Here is an 18754-nt window from a genome sequence, read left to right as displayed (position 1 = left end):
TATATATATATATATATATATATATATATATATATATATATATATATATATATATATATATATATATATATATATATATTATTTTCGGTATGGTTTTAAGTGTTGATTTCTAACGAAATAGGTTTATAATATTTGAAGTTAAACTAATTTTAGAATCATTTGGAATGTATTAGAGGTGATAGGGAAGTCTTATGTGATTCCGATCAAAAAGTCAACTATCGGAATTAACGAAAGTATAACGTCTAAGTTGAAAATAGTTAAATCTGATTTTATTGGAAGATCTTTTCTGGGATATTTTTATTGGAAGTTGTAAATTATCTCGTTAGAAACGTACAGGCGAAAACCTCATCGAAAACGGAGTTTCGAGCGAAAAGTTATGCAATTTTTAGTGTTTAGGGGTAAAACGGGTACCCAAACCGGGTCAAACCCGACCCAACTCGGGTTTTTACCCATTGAAACACGATTTTGAGTCATTTTCCTGCCATTTTCAGTTCGTCACCATCCCTATGGGAGATTTTCACATACATGATCAATCTTGATCAAGTTTTGAAGATTAAATCAAGATTTTGAGTGTTCTTGAAGTATCAAGTCTAGTAATCAAGGTATGAACTCTTAATTTTTGGATTAACCCTTGTAATTAGTGAGTTATTAAGAGATTAGGGTTTGATCAAAGTGGGTTTACCACTGATTTAATGAAATTAGGCATGAGTTTATGTTATTAACCTAGAATCTTAAATGGAAATCAAGTAACTACATGTAAACTTGAGAATTAATCATATGGTTTAAGAGTAATTAGTGAAAATTAATAATGAAACCCATGGTTTATACTTGAATTAGAATGGATTACTAAAATATTCAGTGTTATCATTGTAAAAGAAGAACTTGATGATATTGATCATGAGGTTTGATCATGTAAAGGGTAAAATGAAATTATAAAGGGTATAATTGTCCTGTTTTTGTAAAAATCACCAAAAATTATAGAAAAATCGTATGGAGATGTGCTATATATCCCTGGAAAGCTGAGAATGTCTACTTTGATTTTTGTTTTAAAACCAAAATCTAATTCCGGACTTAAAATGGGTGAAAACAGCTATATGTTCAGTGCAGTAAGGATGAATTTTGACAGCTTTGGAACATTTTGACAGCTTTAGGATGCTGTTTTGTAAAATTCATAGTAAATTATAGAAAAATCATAAAAATGTGAGGTCAGTGGCATTAGAAATATATAAGAGTCTATTTTGTTAATATTTATAATTTATTAGTTATTTTGACATTTAATAAGGGTAAACAGATCTGCAAGTGACAGCTATACAAAGAACAAAAACTAAAATTTCTAAATTGAAAACAACATAACTTGAGAGTAGTTGAGTAATTGCTTATGAAATTTGAAATATGAACTCCAGGGGTATAATTGAAGGTTTTAGAGGCCTGAGGATGGTGTAATTTCATCAGAAAAAGAGGAATTTTATCGCAACATTCGGTTACAGCACAGTGAGTTCAATATAGGGACAATTGTATGTTATGTGTTATATGTGTAATGTGCTTTCTTGTGTTATTGATCTAAGTGGTTATTACTTGATATTGATTTTGATGCCTTTGGCCATGTAGAGCATGACTCGTATCACTTTGGTATTGGCTTTGTGCCTTTGACCATGTAGAGCATGACTCGTATCACTTTGGTATTGGCTTCGGGCTAGGTAGGGCTGAAAGCCTGTATATTCTAGCAACATGATTAAAAGGGATTGTGTTTTATGTGCCTCTTGGGCTGAAATTTATGATGCTTATGATCCTAAATTATTGTGTCTTAATTATTGTAATCCCTTGAATCTAACCGTTTATTGATTTGGAAAGCCCTTCATTTGATACACATATAAGCCTTTGTTGTCCTTTGTTTCTTTTTGTTCCTGTCATATTGTTATGTATATGGCATAGCGTTATATTGTATCTATTTTTGAACTCACTAAGTGATGCCCACTTATCCCTTTTAGTGTTTAACTATTTCAGGTGATAAGCATCCAGAGTAAACAGGCTTTGTTGGAGGACTTAGAGTAGTTGACACTACTACGTTTTTACTTGGTATACATATATGTATATGGATATAAATTCCTGGGTAGTTATGTATTTATACAACTAGTTATGAAACTTTGTAAAAACCCTTTTAGTTGGTTTGTATCCATGCTTTTGTATTTAGACCACTAGTGTGAATTATAATTATGAATATGCATGTAGCATGTTTGGCTTTATGGTAATTTTAGTGAATGGGGTCTTACAGTTTATTAGTGTACTATCACTAATATACGTGTTCCCTTCGGTAGTAATATGAAAGCCATACAACTGGGGTTGAACTCTAACTCTTTCGGAGCGTCTAAGAGGTAATGATACATCAATTGGTTCAACCGGAGTTTCCTCCTCGGGTTGAGTGCCAACGGTAGAGGTTCCTTCATCTATCGACTCTTGAATCTCTTCAAGATTGATTTGCCTCCCACTGTCTCCTTGGCTTATGAGTTCTCGCTCTCGGAAAACTCCTCTCCTCGCAACAAAGACAACATTGTCCTTCGATCTATAGAAGAGATATCCAAAGGATTTCTGCGGGTAACCGATGAAAATACATCGCTCACTATGAGGTTCGAGCTTGTCGTGAGTATCTTGTCTTATGAAAGCCTCGCAACCCCAAACCTTCATATGTGCTAACGAAGGAGCTTTCCCCATCCACATCTCGTGAGGTGTTTTGGCAACCTTCTTAGTAGGGACTCGATTAAGGATATGGGCGGCAGTCTCTAAGGCATACCCCCAAAAAGAGATAGATAGCGAAGCACGACTCATCATTGAGCGAACCATGTCCAACAAGGTTCGATTACGCCTTTCTGCCACACCATTCAATTGTGGTGTCCTAGGTGGCGTCAATTGTGAAACTATTCCACACTCCTTGAGATAATCGTGGAATTCAAGACTTAGGTACTCTCCTCCACGCTCGGATCGAAGCATCTTGATTTTCCTGCCCAATTGATTCTCTACTTCATTTTTGAACTGTTTGAACTTTTCAAAAGTTTCTGACTTTTGCTTGATTAAGTAGATATACCCATATCTACTATTGTCATCGGTAAAAGTCACGTAGAAGCGGTTTCCATCCTTCATGGTAGATCTAAACGGTCCACATACATCGGTATGTATGAGGTCCAATAGACCCTCACCCCTTTCGCACGTACCAGCGAAGGGTGACTTAGTCATCATTCCAAGTAAACACGACTCGCATGTGTCATCTTCCCTAAGGTCGAATGACTCCAACACTCCATAGTTTTGGAGTTGGGCTATGCGTTTCTTGTTGACGTGTCCAAGATGACAATGCCAAAAGGATGCCTTATCCATACTGTTGGAAGAATCCATGCATAAAACATCATTTCCTAAGTTATCAACAATCATAACAGTTTCATAAATTCCATTACATGGTATATCTTCAAAGTAAAAGACACCATTCAAATAAGCTAAAATAGAACCATTCTCATTATTAAAAGAAAATCTAAAACCTTGTCTAAACAAACCATGAAATGAAATGATGTTTCTAGCCATTTCTGGCGAATAGAAACAATTGTTCAAATCTAAAGATAAACTATTCCTAAGCACTAAAGAATACACTCCAATCTTGGTCACAGGCGACGATCTTCTGTTCCCCATGATTAGATTTATTCTTCCATGCTCCACATCTCTACTTCTTCTTAGTCCATGCACATTAGAACAAATGTGGTAACCACAACCTGTATCAAGAACCCAAGAAGTATCATGAGATGAATCGTTAGATTTAATTGTGTATATACCTACGAAAGATGGCTTGATCTTTCCTTCCTTGATGGCTTGCAGGTACTCTGGGGCAGCTTCTTCCAATGTCCTATCTTGTGGCAGTGGTGGCACTCTGCCTCCTTCGGGTTAGGGCATGGCTTAGTGGGATCAACTTTGGTCCCACTAGAAGAGGCACCATCTCAGGCTTTCACCTTGTGATAGTTCTTTGACGAAGCCTTCCTCTTCTTTCCCTTTCCTTGTCCAATTGCCAAGACAGGAGCGGTGGGCGGATTGGGAGTTGGTGCAACAGACTTCTCCTTGAAGTTGCTCTCAGCGACCCTCAAGAGACCTTGGAGTTTGCTTAGGGTGACCTCTTCTTTGTTCATGTGATAGGTCATCCTAAATTGATTGTAGCTTGGAGGCAAAGAGTGAAGCACCATGTCGATCGCCAAGTCTTCCCCAAAGTCAACATTTAACTTGCGAAGGCGGTCGACATACCTTTGCGTCTTTTGCAGGTGCACGGTAAGAGACTCCCCATGACCCATCTTAGTGCAAATAATGTTAGTGAAAATCTCATAACGCTCTTGTCTCGCGTTTTGATGGTATCTCTCCAATAAGTCTTGGTGCATTTCGTACGGATACATGTCCTCGTAGGACTTTTGGAATTCGGGGTTCATAGTCGGGTTCATCATGCAATGTACTTTCGTTGCATCACGCTCGTGAGTTTCGAAAGCGGTCATTTCGGCGGGAGTAGTGATTTCGGGATTGATTTTCTTGAGCTTCTCATCGAGGACATACTCCTTATCCTCATAGCAAGCAATCGTGCGAATGTATCTTATCCATTCGCTAAAGTTCGTTCCATCAAAGGTGACCTTTTGACAAAGGCTCATCAAAGTGAATGAACTCGCAGTAGCGTTGTTGGTGTTCGACATCTAAAATAGAAAGGACAAAGATTGATTAGAATGTGAATCCCTAATTATCACCCAATAAGGAAAAATTAGGGCTAGGAGCCAACAACAATATTTACACATTAGAAAAGGGATGTTGTAATCTAACATGCAAACAATTTGAAGGTAAGTGAATGACGATTCACTAATTCTCCACCATGAAAAACATAACTTTAAGTCCTAAATGTATTGAGAATTCCTAGGTTCAGATGAGATTCATTGAAACTTTTCAATGGCATGTTTAAATCTCGATATGCCCCTCTTGTTTGTGACTGGGATACCGAGGATCACAAAGCGGGTGTGAATTACCATGCAAATTCACATGGTGCCTTCATTGTAACGATCACCTATTCGATGTGCTGGTAAACCACACACGCTCCATTGAACTATGATAAACAATGAATCACCCTTTGCTACCTTCGCTTAGAACTAATTAGTGTGCCGGTAAACCACACACGCTCCACTAACTTCTTAGCAAGGTTAAAAGTGTAATTTCATGGGATTGCATCAATTCACTTTTCCTAAAGTAACTAAGATTGGGAAACTTTAAGAAAACATGTAGTTACTTTTTATTTCTAATTATACTTTTAATAAGAGGATGAGGTTGCCCTATACTACCCGTTCGGCTAACGACCCTCCACCGATCAAGCAAGCGGTGGGTGTGAGTGTACACCCATTAAGCGCCATTTTATAGGCCGCAACCTTATACCCACCTTATAGACCGACTTCGTGAATGAAGCCTACTAACGGTAAGACTAGCATTTAAGTTATACATATATAGATATTAATCTTGTAATATTATATTAGTATAGGGTTGGATTTTAAACTTGTAAAATTATAGGGTTTGAAATTTAAATTGTCTGAATTAAACTTTTAATCACAAAACGTAAATTTCAAAACTTGAGGGAAAGTTTTAAACATTTAAAACATAAAGGATCAAATAACAAGTAATTCAAATTAACAATTAATCACATAATTATCCATATTTGATTTCTTGAAAAACAATTTACCAATTTAATCAAAATAATTAATAATTATCATATAAGGAAATTAAATATTTTATTAATTGATAAATATCTTCAATTACATCAAAAATATAGTCATATATATCATAAAATCGGATTTGGGTTGATCTAATATGATTAAGGTAAGTTTCCATAAGATAAACATGGAAAAATCCCGTTTTTGGCTAATCCTGACGCTCGGACTCGCCAAGTACCCAAACTGGACTCGCCGAGTCAGGCCAACTCGCCGAGTCCACTATGGGACTCGCCGAGTCCATAAATCAGAAACACAAAATTCGAATTTTGCAGTTAGCATTCATACAATTAAGCATCAATTTAATAGAAACCAATCTAGGCTCTGGTACCACTGATGGGTTTTGAACATAAGAACATTCCTATGTGCGCATACAAACCCTTATGCTTGGATCTAGGTTTCTCTAATTAAACATGCATTGAATCCAAGACTCCTAATGGCTAATTAGGTATAAGAGCAACACAAAAATAGAGTTAGAACCATACATTGAAACACTTGTTTGATCTTCTTGTTCTTGGAGCTTTAGAGTCACAATTGTCACTCGTCTAATGGCTTACAAACACCAACTAGCAAAGAGAATGATTTGAGAGAGAGGAGAGAGGAAGGAAATCGTCCAGGGTATCCTTGCTTTAGAGGAGGTGCCAATTTCCCTATCCCAAGGGGTCTACTTATACTTGTAAGGCTCCTAGGGTTTCACCCTTAAACGCTAATTGGATAACTTAGACTCTAAGAAATCCCAATCAATTCCATAGATAAGCCATGGACGATTTTAGGCTTATCCTAGCCCTAGAAATCATCCAAACCCTATCCCATAAGGATTTACAGCCCAAAGTGTAACTATCAAACAATTGACAATTTATCCCTTCTTATTTAATTAATCTCTTTAAGTCACCAAAATAATACTAATTAATCTATGACTTATATTAATCAAATAAAAATATTATTATTCATTATATTATTCTCATAATATATTAATAATATCTATTCTCTCATAATAAATCATCCTACCAAGTTGCTATGGTGAAGGCAACCCAAAAGGACTATGCACAGTCGGGTCAAATACTTGCCTAATATACTTGCAGCCTTAGACACTATTCCAACATCATCATCCTAGCCTGACGACCAAATTTGGTATGTACCATCTTCGTCATCTGCACCCTTGGCCACCAAAGACAATCCCTTTGCTTTCGCACGATCTGTTGTGTAACGTCCATAAAAATTTCAACCAATTTTAAACTTTTAAAAAACAACCCAATTTTCATAAAGTCAATACAAAAAGGTTTTCAATACATTTATTATCAGAGTCTTCCCAGAACCATATCAGAAAACATAAACATGAGGAGCGGTACGATCATGCCTTTGCCTTGCCACGGTCTCCTGAAGTACCTGAAACATTTAAAACCAGAACTATAAGCCCGGAATCTTAGTGAGATACCCCCAAAATACCAACCACATATACCATACACATGTCATGCCATATCATAACAGAACATAGAACAGTTATGCACTTAGGGTCTACTGTGTGACTGGTCCGCCGCACCGGGCCTTGAGTCCACCTGGTCCACCCTCCGAGTCTAGCCATATCCATCGAGTCTGCAGTGTAGTTGGTCCGCCCACATTGAGCCTTCAACCCACCTGGTCCACTCTCTGAGTCTACAGTATGACTGCTCCGCCCGCACTGGGCCTTCAGTCGGCCTGGTCCACTCTCTGAGCCTCGGCACGTTTGGTCCGCCCTCATGGGGCCTACAACCTATCCGGACCGCTCGCTGGGCCTTCAGGATATCTGGTCCGCCCTGGGTATGTTGGCCTACAGCACAAAGCAGGACCCGCCTCAACCCAACCCCAGTCAACCAACCATGTGCACATAAACATATAACCACATAGTAATTAATCATCAGTCAACCGATCTAGCAGATCATATACATAGCATACTCTAAACAGGATACCGACCTAACCGGTCACTTACATATACCATCCTAACTACCAGGATGCAAACATAGCAAAGCAATAACACAACAACAATACCCGGATTACAATCCGATAAAGGGTCGGCCTTGGTGCCTTAGACCCTGTCTATATAGTGAGGATAACTCACTTCGCAACTGCCGAAACTCTGAACTGAAAAGCAGACTCCCGAATCACCGACTCACCAAAAATCCCGAACTAGCGAACATAGCAGAAATAACCATTAGATCAATCATATTATCCTTCCAAGGGTAAATTGACCAATTACCCTTAACTCAATCTAGTCCATGACTAAGGCCCACAACACTTTTCAAGTCCATTATCCTCTTATTGGGCCAAGGCCCAAAGTCAAATTCTCATACAAAGCCCAATATTGGCCCAATTTACTAAATTGGGCCCACCTCTACGAACGTGTCTAGATCCAAGGTCCATAATAATTACTGGGCTCAAAATACTCCATCCATACTATTCAGTTAAGGCCCAAGCTTTATTAGTCCATAGACAGCCCAATCAAATAAGGCCCAAAATTGAAAACCCAACACAGGGAGTACGCGGGGCGTACCCCTCTTGGTACGCTGGGCATACATCCATGCTCGCGGATTGCAATCGGGACACAAACCCATTACACTGGGCGTACCCTCATTTACGCGGGGCGTAACCTCGTTGAACTACAACTCCAAATAAGTTCTTAATGGCTTAAGCTCTTAAGCCCATACTTCAAATCCATAGACCAAATGTGCCTAGGATCCATAAAGTCTCAAACTTTATTACTTGGGACGTCCATAAAGCTCTTAATCCAAGGTCTTAATCCATTAAGACCTATCTATATCACATATGAGACAACCAAAGCCCTTGGGACCTCATTTTTCTTACTCAAGACCTCTCCTAAGGTCTAAAAGGACAGCTAATCTCAGCCAACTCGAAACATGCATCAGGATGAGGTTTTTGGGACACGAATGATGTCAAAACTTCACAACACATAGATCTACACAATATGATTGTCAAGCCAGAGACTTTTTACCTCAAAAAGGCTCTAGAAGATGATCCCTTTCCATATCTACGAGCTCTAGCCACCCCACTCCTTCTTTGACAACTTCCTCTTTCTTCTTCTTGGCCCTCCTTTGCTAAAACAAGATTTCCATGGTCAAACACACCCAACAATGGAGGTTGAACGGCTATCTAGGGATTCTAAGGATGAGAGAGTGTTTATGGAGGCTAGGGTGAGAGCCATTATGTTCCTTATATAGTGGTTGGCCTTAAATTTAGGGTTTCTGGAAGATAGACGTATGCTAGGCGTACATCCAGTATGTTGGGCATACGTCAAGAGACCCCTGTGTTCCTTTCCTTCATTACGCTGGGCGTACCTAGCCAAACTCATACATGCATGCTTGGCATGCATGGGACCCCTTTGCTAAACGCCCCCCTTATGGATCATTGCTGCCAATATCTTTAATTTACAACATTTCCTCCATTAAAAGTCCATTCTCATCAACTCTTTATCCACATTAAGGACCGAAACGCCCTTACTATTGATCTCGGGAACTCATAAATAGATATTTCAAGAACGGGGTGTTACATGTTGGATAAGGTGTCTAAGTCCATAACTATTTCTGGTATGTACTTGACCCGATCCAGCATGCTCCATTTGGGTTGCATGGCACCATGCAATTCGATATACTAATTGAGAGAAATAACACTTGTGGTTTGTTAATATATTATAAGTTCTAATATACTAATAGTCTTATTTAATTAGTTTGATCAAGAATTAATTTAGAATTAACTAAGTGATCAAAAGATTACTAATTAAATATATGGGCTGATTATGTAAATCATCCATAACATGGATAGTGGGCTAAGAGGCTCCATGGATTATCAATTTGGGTTCCACCCATAGGATGCTCCATGGGAGTTAAAAACCCATGGGTCATGGAAATGAAAATCCATGACACATTAGGGTTTACATGGTGTAACCCTAGATGTGTCAACACTATATAAAGAACATATTCTCCACCAAAATCGGCTACACATAACAAAAACAAGAGGGCTAGCCTGATTTTAGAAGTGTGTATTCTCTCTAAAGTCATTCCAAAAGCATTTGGTGTTGTGTAAAGCATTTAAGGCATCACACTTAGGGTGCTAGGCTCACAAGGTTTCAAGGATCATAAGCAACAACAAGGTATGTATGCTAGATAACCTTGGATCTATGTTTGTCTATGTTTGTCTAATTATTCTATCTTTCATGTTTGTCTATCTTTCATCACACTTAGTGTACATGAAACCCTAATAACCTTGGATCTATGTTTGTCTAATTATTCTATCTTTCATTCAAGTTAAAAATTGTTCCCCATGTATGCTAGATAGGAATATAACCTTGGAATTCAACTTTGCATGATAGTTAGACAAACATAGATTCAAGGTTATTAGGGTTTCATGTACACTTAGGAAGTGTTAGAATGCTCAAAACCCGTCAGTGGTATCAGAGCCTAGGCTTGCTTGTTGATTTTTTGTGCATACTGTTGAAAAAAAATCATTTTTCTGTTTTCTGCTCGTATGAACTCGCCGAGTCCATGGGAGGACTCGACGAGTCCATGAACAAATGCAAGCTACTGGTCATGTTTTTTCTTGCACTCGACGAGTAGAGGCTGCAGTTTTCAGAAATCTAACTTTTGCTGTTGGAAATGGACTAGAAACATTACCCTAAACTTTTTTGATACTTGAAAACTTGTATTAGATGGTGTAATGTTTATGCTAATCCATTTGCAATGGCAATTATCAAAATTATGAGTTTTTTAAGTGTAATTTTTTATTCTTAAAATGTTCATATTCATGTTCTTGAACTTATGAAGATTAGATGATCATGGGAATTGCTTGTAACCTTCATGGTAGTCTAATTCATGATCATAAAGTGTTTTAATGGAGTCCATAACTTGTCCTCATGTTATGGAAAACCAAAAGTCACACTTTTATTAAAGCCATTAGAAGAACACTAGAGTTATAAAAATGAAGAGTCTTCATTTTTATTACTCAATTAAATTCATAAGTTATAAGAAATGAAAAGTTTTGAATGTTTACAAAACTTTCCCTCAAGTTTTGGAACAAGTAAAGTCTTAATTAAAACTTTAGTTCCAACCCTTAGAATTTTAAAAGTTAAAATTCAACCCTTATACTTTATAATATTATAAGTTAATAATATATATATATATATATATATATATATATATATATATATATATATATATATATATATGTATGTATGTATGTATGTATAAGTTCAAGTCGTCTTACCGCTAGTACGCCTCATTCACAAAGCTGATCTATAAGGGGGCATAAGGTTGTTGCCTATAAAATGGCGACTTAATGGGTGTGCACTCTCACCCACCGATTCCTTGATCGGTGGAGGGTCGTTAGCCGAACGGGTAGGACAAGGACTTATAAATTCTCATTAAAAGTATGATGAATATTATAAAGTAACTAAATGTTTTATTAAATTCCAAATCTTAGTTACTTTAGGAAAAATGTGAATAAGGTGTTAATCCATAAAATTACACTTTACACTTTGTTTAAGTTGTTGGTGGAGCGTGTGTGGTTAACCGGCAAACTAACTTGGACTTAACAAGGTAGGTAAAGGGTGACTTAAGGTTTATCATAGTATCGGTGGAGCGTGTGTGGTTTACCGACACATCGATTGAGTGATAAACTTTAAGGGTACCAAGTGATTTGCATGGTTACTTCGCACCTCGTTTTGTGATCCTCAGTATCCCAGTCAAAAAACTTGGAGGGCACACTTGAGATTGAAACATGCCATTTAAAAATTCAATGAATCTCAAAGAATCTAGGAATTTCTAATAACCAATTAAAAACCTAATAATTATATTTCGTTTTTCATGGTGGAAATTGGTGAATCGTCATTCACCTACCTTTCAAATATGGTTTAGCTTGGATTACAACATACCTCTTCTAAGTTATAATATATTTTGATTGGATCCTAGCCTTAATATTACATTTGGGTGTTTTATTAAGGACTCTCTTAATATCTAAACTAATCTTGTCCTTTCCTTCTAGATGTCTTCAAACGATGCTGCTTCTGGCTCTAATCCTAATGGCTCCTTTACCCTTATGAACTTGTGTGGGAAAGTCACTTTTGATGGATCCAACTTCAATGAATGGAACAGAAACATCAGGATGATTACCCACTACGAGGACAAGGAATATGTCCTCAATAAGGAGCTTAAGGAGATTGATGAGACCACTGCAACTCCTCAGGAGATCACTGACTTCCAGGCACATCAAAGGGATGCTACCAAAGTGGCATGCATCAGGATTGCCACCATGACAGCTGAACTCCAAAAGTCCTATGAGGACTTCTACCCTTTTGAAATGCACCAAGATCTGATGGAAAGATACCATCAAACTGCACGACAAGAGAGGTATGAAATCATTTGCTCCATGATAACAACCATGATGAAGGACGGAGAGTCCGTCACGAGCCACATGCAGAAAATGCAACGATACGTGGATTGGTTGCTGAAGCTTATTGTGAACTTCCTTGAGGAGCTTGCACTAGATATCATTTTGCACTCCTTACCATCGTGCTATGATCAATTCCGCACGACATATCACAAGAGTAAGGAAGAGGTCACACTCAGCAAACTTCAGGGACTTCTCAAGACTGCATAAATAGGTCTTAAGGGAAAGTCGGTTGTTAACACTCTGATGTGTGTAAAACTCACTTAGTTTTAATCCTACTTTAATTATCAAATAACACACAAAAGGCAGTGAACCTATCAATTGTAATATAGCTAAATAAGCAGCGTATCGAACACAGGGAACGACAAATTAAATTAAAAACTAGTTCTATCTAAGTTGATTAAGAAATAAGGGATTTTTCTCTAGTTTTACAAGACTAGAAACTTACTAACTATAACTAATTTAAGACTAGAAAATAACAATTTAACTAGATTCAATAATTGGAAAGGAACTTCTATTTAGTTGAACTCGGTTAACTCTATGGTTGATTTCAAGGTAATAGTGCAATGGATTCATTCTTTCGTTGGTTACCAATTCAAGTGATTAGGTTCATGTTCACTACCCTAATCCTTAGCAAATAAACTAACTCAAACAGTGGCCAATTGCTTAATTATATTTACTAGATTAATTATTCGGGTTAAGTTAGACTTGCAATAGCTAATTAATTTATTATTCTTAATTAACCTCTTGTTTGATGGTCATCTTACAAGCTTGCACATGAATTTACTCAATTTCCTTATTAATTCTAGTTTCATATTCATTAATCCTAGACATATAGTATAGTGGTCACATATCATATGAGGTTGATAATCAATAGATGTTCATGCTAATCAATTATCTTCCTATTAACAACAAATTAATTATTAGTCATACACAAGGTTCTTTAGCAAGCTAAAATAACAAAAATTCACCAACTTGGAATTAATCCTACCAATCAATCAAACCATATTGTCAACTTTGTATCCCCAAACAGAAGTCTAAAGATTTTAGTTCATAATTAAAGTAAATAATAGCAAACAAACAATTTCAAGTTGTTTAATCATATTGACAAAACAAAAGAATAAGTAGAATGATGAAATTGTGCCTTAATTACTCCCGGAATTGAATTCTAGCTTTCTTTGTCGACTTCTAGAGTTCTTCTGGCTTCTTTATCGCAGCAAAGCACTTCTGAAACTTCCCAGAATTCCCTCTAATCAATTTGTGGAGTTATCTTTAAATAAGCGATCCGACTCGTCGAGTCAAGTGGTGACTCGTCGAGTCACTCTCACATTCTCCGTATTGCGATAACTATCTGGACTTCCGAATCATTATCCTTCTGATTCCTCGACCGGACTCGTCGAATACAGGATCGACTCGCCGAGTAGAAGCCTTTTTTAGGTGTTTTCCTTCTTCATTCCATTCTCGAGCTCCTAACCGCTTCTCCTGCTTACTTTCGCTTCCGAGCTTCTTCTTTGGACTGAAAAACATAATTTAACTCTTTTAAGTACCTTTTGTCCATAATATGCGATAATTTAGCTAATATATGTATAAAAACTATACTTAATACACACTAAATATGCACATATCAAAATACCCCACACTTGTCTTTTGCTTGCCCCCAAGCAAAACTAAATTTTAACACATTAGAATTATGTAAAACAACTCCAATTTAACCCAAACATTATGCCAAAACCGCAACACATGCATTTGTGTCTAAAATTTTTCCTAAAGAACCTCCCATACTCCAAATACTCACAATCCTCTTAAACATTCGCCCACTCACCCCGAACTATGCTCATTTTATGTAACCCTCCGAATCCATCCTCAGAAAACCTCTTTACCCTCAAGGTATTTTTAATTGAGCAACCCAAGCATACATATTCTAGAATTACAACTTTTCGATACCACTATGGAATTCTTTGAATTCTTCACTTTCTTGATAATTTGATCTTTCATATCTTTGAATTCACCAACTTGTATTGACTTTTGGCATCTTCAACTTTTTGGATTTCTTGGAATTTTGATCTTTAGATCTTCACTTCATTTGCTCCAAAATTCTTACAACTTTTCTTGTAATTCTCTCTTTTTTTTTTTACATGTATACCTCACTTTTTTCACTCAAATCCCTACATGCTTAAGCAGGGGCGCTCAATCTCAACCTTTATTGGCTAACGATAAAAATTTTCCTGGATACACTTCAGGTTTAGGCTGCTAAACATATTGCATCCCTCAGGCTGAGCAAGGTCGTGTTTTTGTCTCATGATTTCACTGAAATAAGGAAGCCACAAATGCACTAGAACGTATATAGGCTCAACTAAACATTTGGGTTTTCATGCAATTATCAACACAATTCTAACATGGAATCCTAATTTTCTTTTACCAAAATTTTCTAAATAAGTCCTAAATAATACTTTTGGTATGCAAAAATTTTTAAAATTGACTATGATGTAACCAACCCCCTACCCCACACTTATGTGATGCAATGCCCTCATTGCATATGATGCATAAAAACATAAAAAGAAACTAAAGAGGGAATTGGAACAAACTCCCCTGGGATAGCAATGGATAGGTTGATCACTTTCATTTAAGCTCCAACTTCAATTAACTTTAGACATGGTAACATCTCATCCATGTCTTGGGTGTCTCGTCTCGTGTGGGTCGCTCCAAATACGCGGAAATCAGTGTAAGATCTTCAAGAATGGATATGGAAGAATAAGTGAGCAAGTGGTACAAGTAGCAGCATCAAATCTGCAGTCCTTCGGCATAAAAATGGAACGACTCGTCGAGTCATATGGTGGACTCATTGAGTACCAGTGCGCCTTCTCAGAATTTGTTAAAATACAAGGCGACTCGTCGAGTCAGCTTAGTGCACTTGACGAGTTGGCCACTGAACGAAAAAAACTTGGTATTTTGCAACTGTTTTAGCCTCTAAAAACTTCTCTAACTCTTCCTCACGTTCGGACTCAATTGCTCATACCCCTAAGGACCGGACTCGACACTTTGACGTTAAAGTTCCGCTTCCTTGACTCGCTTTCACTCGCGATTACATCCATGTGTTATAACTCTAAACCATCCTAAGCAAGCAATCCTAATTCAATCCTGAAAAATAACTAAAGCATACAATCATTAAACACAATAAAAACTTAAACAAGTCATACACACCAAATAAGAATAAAAACAAAACAAAAAAAAAAAAAAATTGTTTGATTAAAAATAAAAATCAATCATCGTCCTCCTCATCATCATTGGCTCCACTTCCTCCGGCTCCACTCCGCCGCGCACCAATCACCTCATCCCAAGATGGAATAAATGGGTAATTTCCACCATCAATATGTGGAATATTGAAGTGGTCAAAAAGTCGAATGTGAGATTGGTTGCTAAAGTTCAACCCCCGCGCCATTTGATCCTGCATCCGCCTCATCTCCACATTGTACCAATCCATTGGTACGTCTTCATTCTCGACCGGAATCATTGGCGGCTCGTCCTCCACATCCCGCTCTCTTCGTGATCTTACCCTCCTTCCCGGTGCTTCGGGACCAACAACGGGGTCATAATTTGGGATGGCATAATGGCCACCACCATAGTCTTCAATTATCCTTGCTCTTCGGAAAATAATGGGATTGAACGGAGGTGTCGGGATCAATGTCATGAAATTCCATGCACCGCGGTTCATCAACCCGAATGAGTTAGCCAATCAGGTGACAAACATCCCACCATTAATACAGGAGGTTTTGCGATCTTTAACCGCACCCTCCAAGAGGTATGAAGCTAAACACCAAGGAATGTTGAAAAAGACGCCGGGTGTTATTATGCTCCATAAATAGAAGACGTCAAGGTTGGAAACCTTGTCATCATCTTTTCTTTGGTTGATGGTGGAGGAAATTAGGCGGTGTATGAGGTGGTGTGTTGGGGATTGGATGCTCCCTTCCTGTGCAGACTTTGGGATGTAAACTTTATTTCCAATGGTATTCCACCAGCCCGTGCTTGTAACTCCATCGGGGAACACCATATGAGTGTGTGCCAAAAATGCCCGAAAGATGTTTGTTGAAACCAAGGGTTGATCGTAGATCCCTTGTCGACAAGCAAGATCCACCACCGAGCATTGACGATACTCGCCCCCAAGGCAAAAACTAAAGCTTGCCGGGTGATACACATCCACTCCCCCGGTAAAAGATATTGTGGAGAAAAACTCCAAACAAAGCTCTAAATAGACCGACTCTTGTATACGGAAGACCCGGCTCCACCCGTCGCAGGTCATTGTCTCGCCTTCATATTGGAACTCCTTCAAAAGGTAAGGAGCTAATTCCTCCTCATATCGAACTCTTTGCAGCCACTCCCAATCAATCCTGTTTGGCACATACACCTCCTTCTTCTTAATATCAGATAGCTTCTTCTTCCATTTCCTCATTGTTGAAGCGGACTCAATTTGCGGGAAGTTTAGCCATGGAAACTCCCCTTGGTTACCACTTGAACTTTGTCCCCTTCTAAACATGATTTCTGCAAAACAAATACACAAAACCCAGAAAACACAGAATATAATTAAAAATTGTCTTCTAACTGTAACTCGACTGGACTCGTCGAGTCCAGGGTCGACTCGGCGAGTCGCGCAACCTGCACGAGTCGGTCGACGGGTCGCATGAAATTGGACCATAAAACCTGTAAATTCTTTCAAGGGTTTTGTCTAAACACTTAGTATTGATGTATTAAGGCCAAAATAAGCATTCAAAACAACTTAATTCATGAAAAATCAAAACCCTAGAAATTTAGAACTTCTCAAAAACAGGTTTTTCATGCAATTGCTACCATGAATGGCCTTATAATCATGCTCTTAACAGAAAATAGGAAGAAATTTGTTACCTTTTTGGATTGGGCTTGAGAAATTTGAAAGAACTTGAAGAACTTGATGAATGCTTGAGAGAGAATGAAAATAGCGGCACCCGACTAGTGTGGTTTGTGAAAACTGATTCTTAGGGTTAAAACCCTACTTACCCAATGTAAAATTAATTTCGAAATTATTTTTTTTTCTGTAAATAATACCGACTTGTCGAATCATGGTCAGACTCGGCGAGTCTGGTCGCGAAGTTAATTCTTTTCTGAAATCCATGTGGACTCGTCGAGTCGTGGTCAGACTCGGCGAGTCTCTTAAAAAAATGCATAATTTTCAAAATTTTGTTATTTATTGTGAATCATTTCACCCCACACTTAGCCTATGCACACTCTCAAGCAGACATGCCCGATGATTTGGAAGATTAAGATTGAAAAAACGAAGGGAAAATAAAAAGAAAACTGAAAAGTAAAAGAAAGCAAACTCTATATAACGGGTTGCCTCCCGCCAAGCGCTTCTTTTCGAGGAGTCATTAGCTAGACTCCTTCCCATCTACATTTTGTCATCTTTGAGCATCGGGAACGCACGCCTAAGTTTTTGTGATTTGTACTTGGTCTTGTAAGCGTGGATCTTTTTCTTGTAAGCCCTTTTTAATGCATATCTTTTTCTTTCCATTGCCTCATCTTCAGCTGCTTGGGCTTCCCTTTTCCTCTTTTTCTTCTGTACCCCCTTCTTTTTCACCGTCTCTTGAACCTCCTTCTTTTTAAATTTGATTACTTCACATTCCATGATGGTCCGTGCTTTAGGTTTAGTAGTGAATAGGTGGCCAGCTTCCTCCCTCCTTTTCTTTATCTCTGCATCCTTTCTAGTGCTTAACCCATCTTCGAAATAAACCGTATCAAGACATGCTACATCGGCGTATTGGACTTTCCTTCCCTTTCCTTTTTCTGCTGTTTGTTCTTCTAAATAATGATGTATATTATTGAAATCCAAGGTATGTGAAGAACTAGTAACAGGCATATCTAAGTCGGCCAAGTGTTTGCCCAAATCGACTGGACTCGTCGAGTCCACGAAAGTGACTCGGCGAGTCGGTACGAATTCTATCGATTCTTGGATTTTTTCTTAGTAGGCTCCTTCCAGTAGCTTTTCTAATTCATCCAAGTCCTTGTTAACATCTCCTTGTTCTTCAGAGTGTATCACAAACTTGCTTGGGTCTTCTTTCATCATATGTGCAAGCTATTTTTCTAATATCTCATCATCCAATTGGATCATTGAGACTTCTTCAATCTTTTCTTCTTCTTGCTTGATTTCTGGAATAGCTTTAAACGTCACAGCCTCATCACCCACTCTCAATGTCAATGTAGACTCACTTATATCAATTAAAGCACACGCGGTGTTCACGAAGGATCTCCCCAAAATAATTGGAATTTCGGGGTCTTCTTCCATATCAACAACCACGAAGTCTACTGGGAATATAAACTTGTCAACTTTTATAAGGATATCTTCACAAACGCCTTTTGGATGGATTATTGTCTTGTCCGCCAAATGGATCTTCATATTCACCGGTTTTGGTTCTGGTAGATTCAACTTCTTATAGAATGACAAAGGCATCATATTGATGCTTGCCCCCGAGTCAGCTAATGCTCGTGTGAAAACCTCATTACCAAATTGGCACGGAAGCACAATATTTCCTGGATCA

At 38.0% G+C, this 18754-nt stretch overlaps 1 long non-coding RNA gene across 1 annotated transcript; it reads left to right on the top strand.

The window, feature by feature from the left end:
- Positions 1-494: 494 nt before the first annotated feature.
- On the top strand, positions 495-2088 carry LOC145009297 (uncharacterized). The gene is made up of 3 exons (XR_013663836.1): positions 495-602; positions 1404-1491; positions 2005-2088. It is a non-coding gene; the product is annotated as an uncharacterized LOC145009297 (long non-coding RNA).
- The last annotated feature ends 16666 nt before the right edge of the window (positions 2089-18754 follow it).

The sequence above is a fragment of the Lactuca saligna genome, chromosome 8 (assembly GCF_052625555.1).
Source record: "Lactuca saligna cultivar CGN05327 chromosome 8, ASM5262555v1, whole genome shotgun sequence".
Classification (NCBI taxonomy): Eukaryota; Viridiplantae; Streptophyta; class Magnoliopsida; order Asterales; family Asteraceae; genus Lactuca; species Lactuca saligna.
The sequence above is the reverse complement of the archived record's forward strand: the minus strand, read 5'-3'. Positions and strand labels throughout refer to the sequence as shown.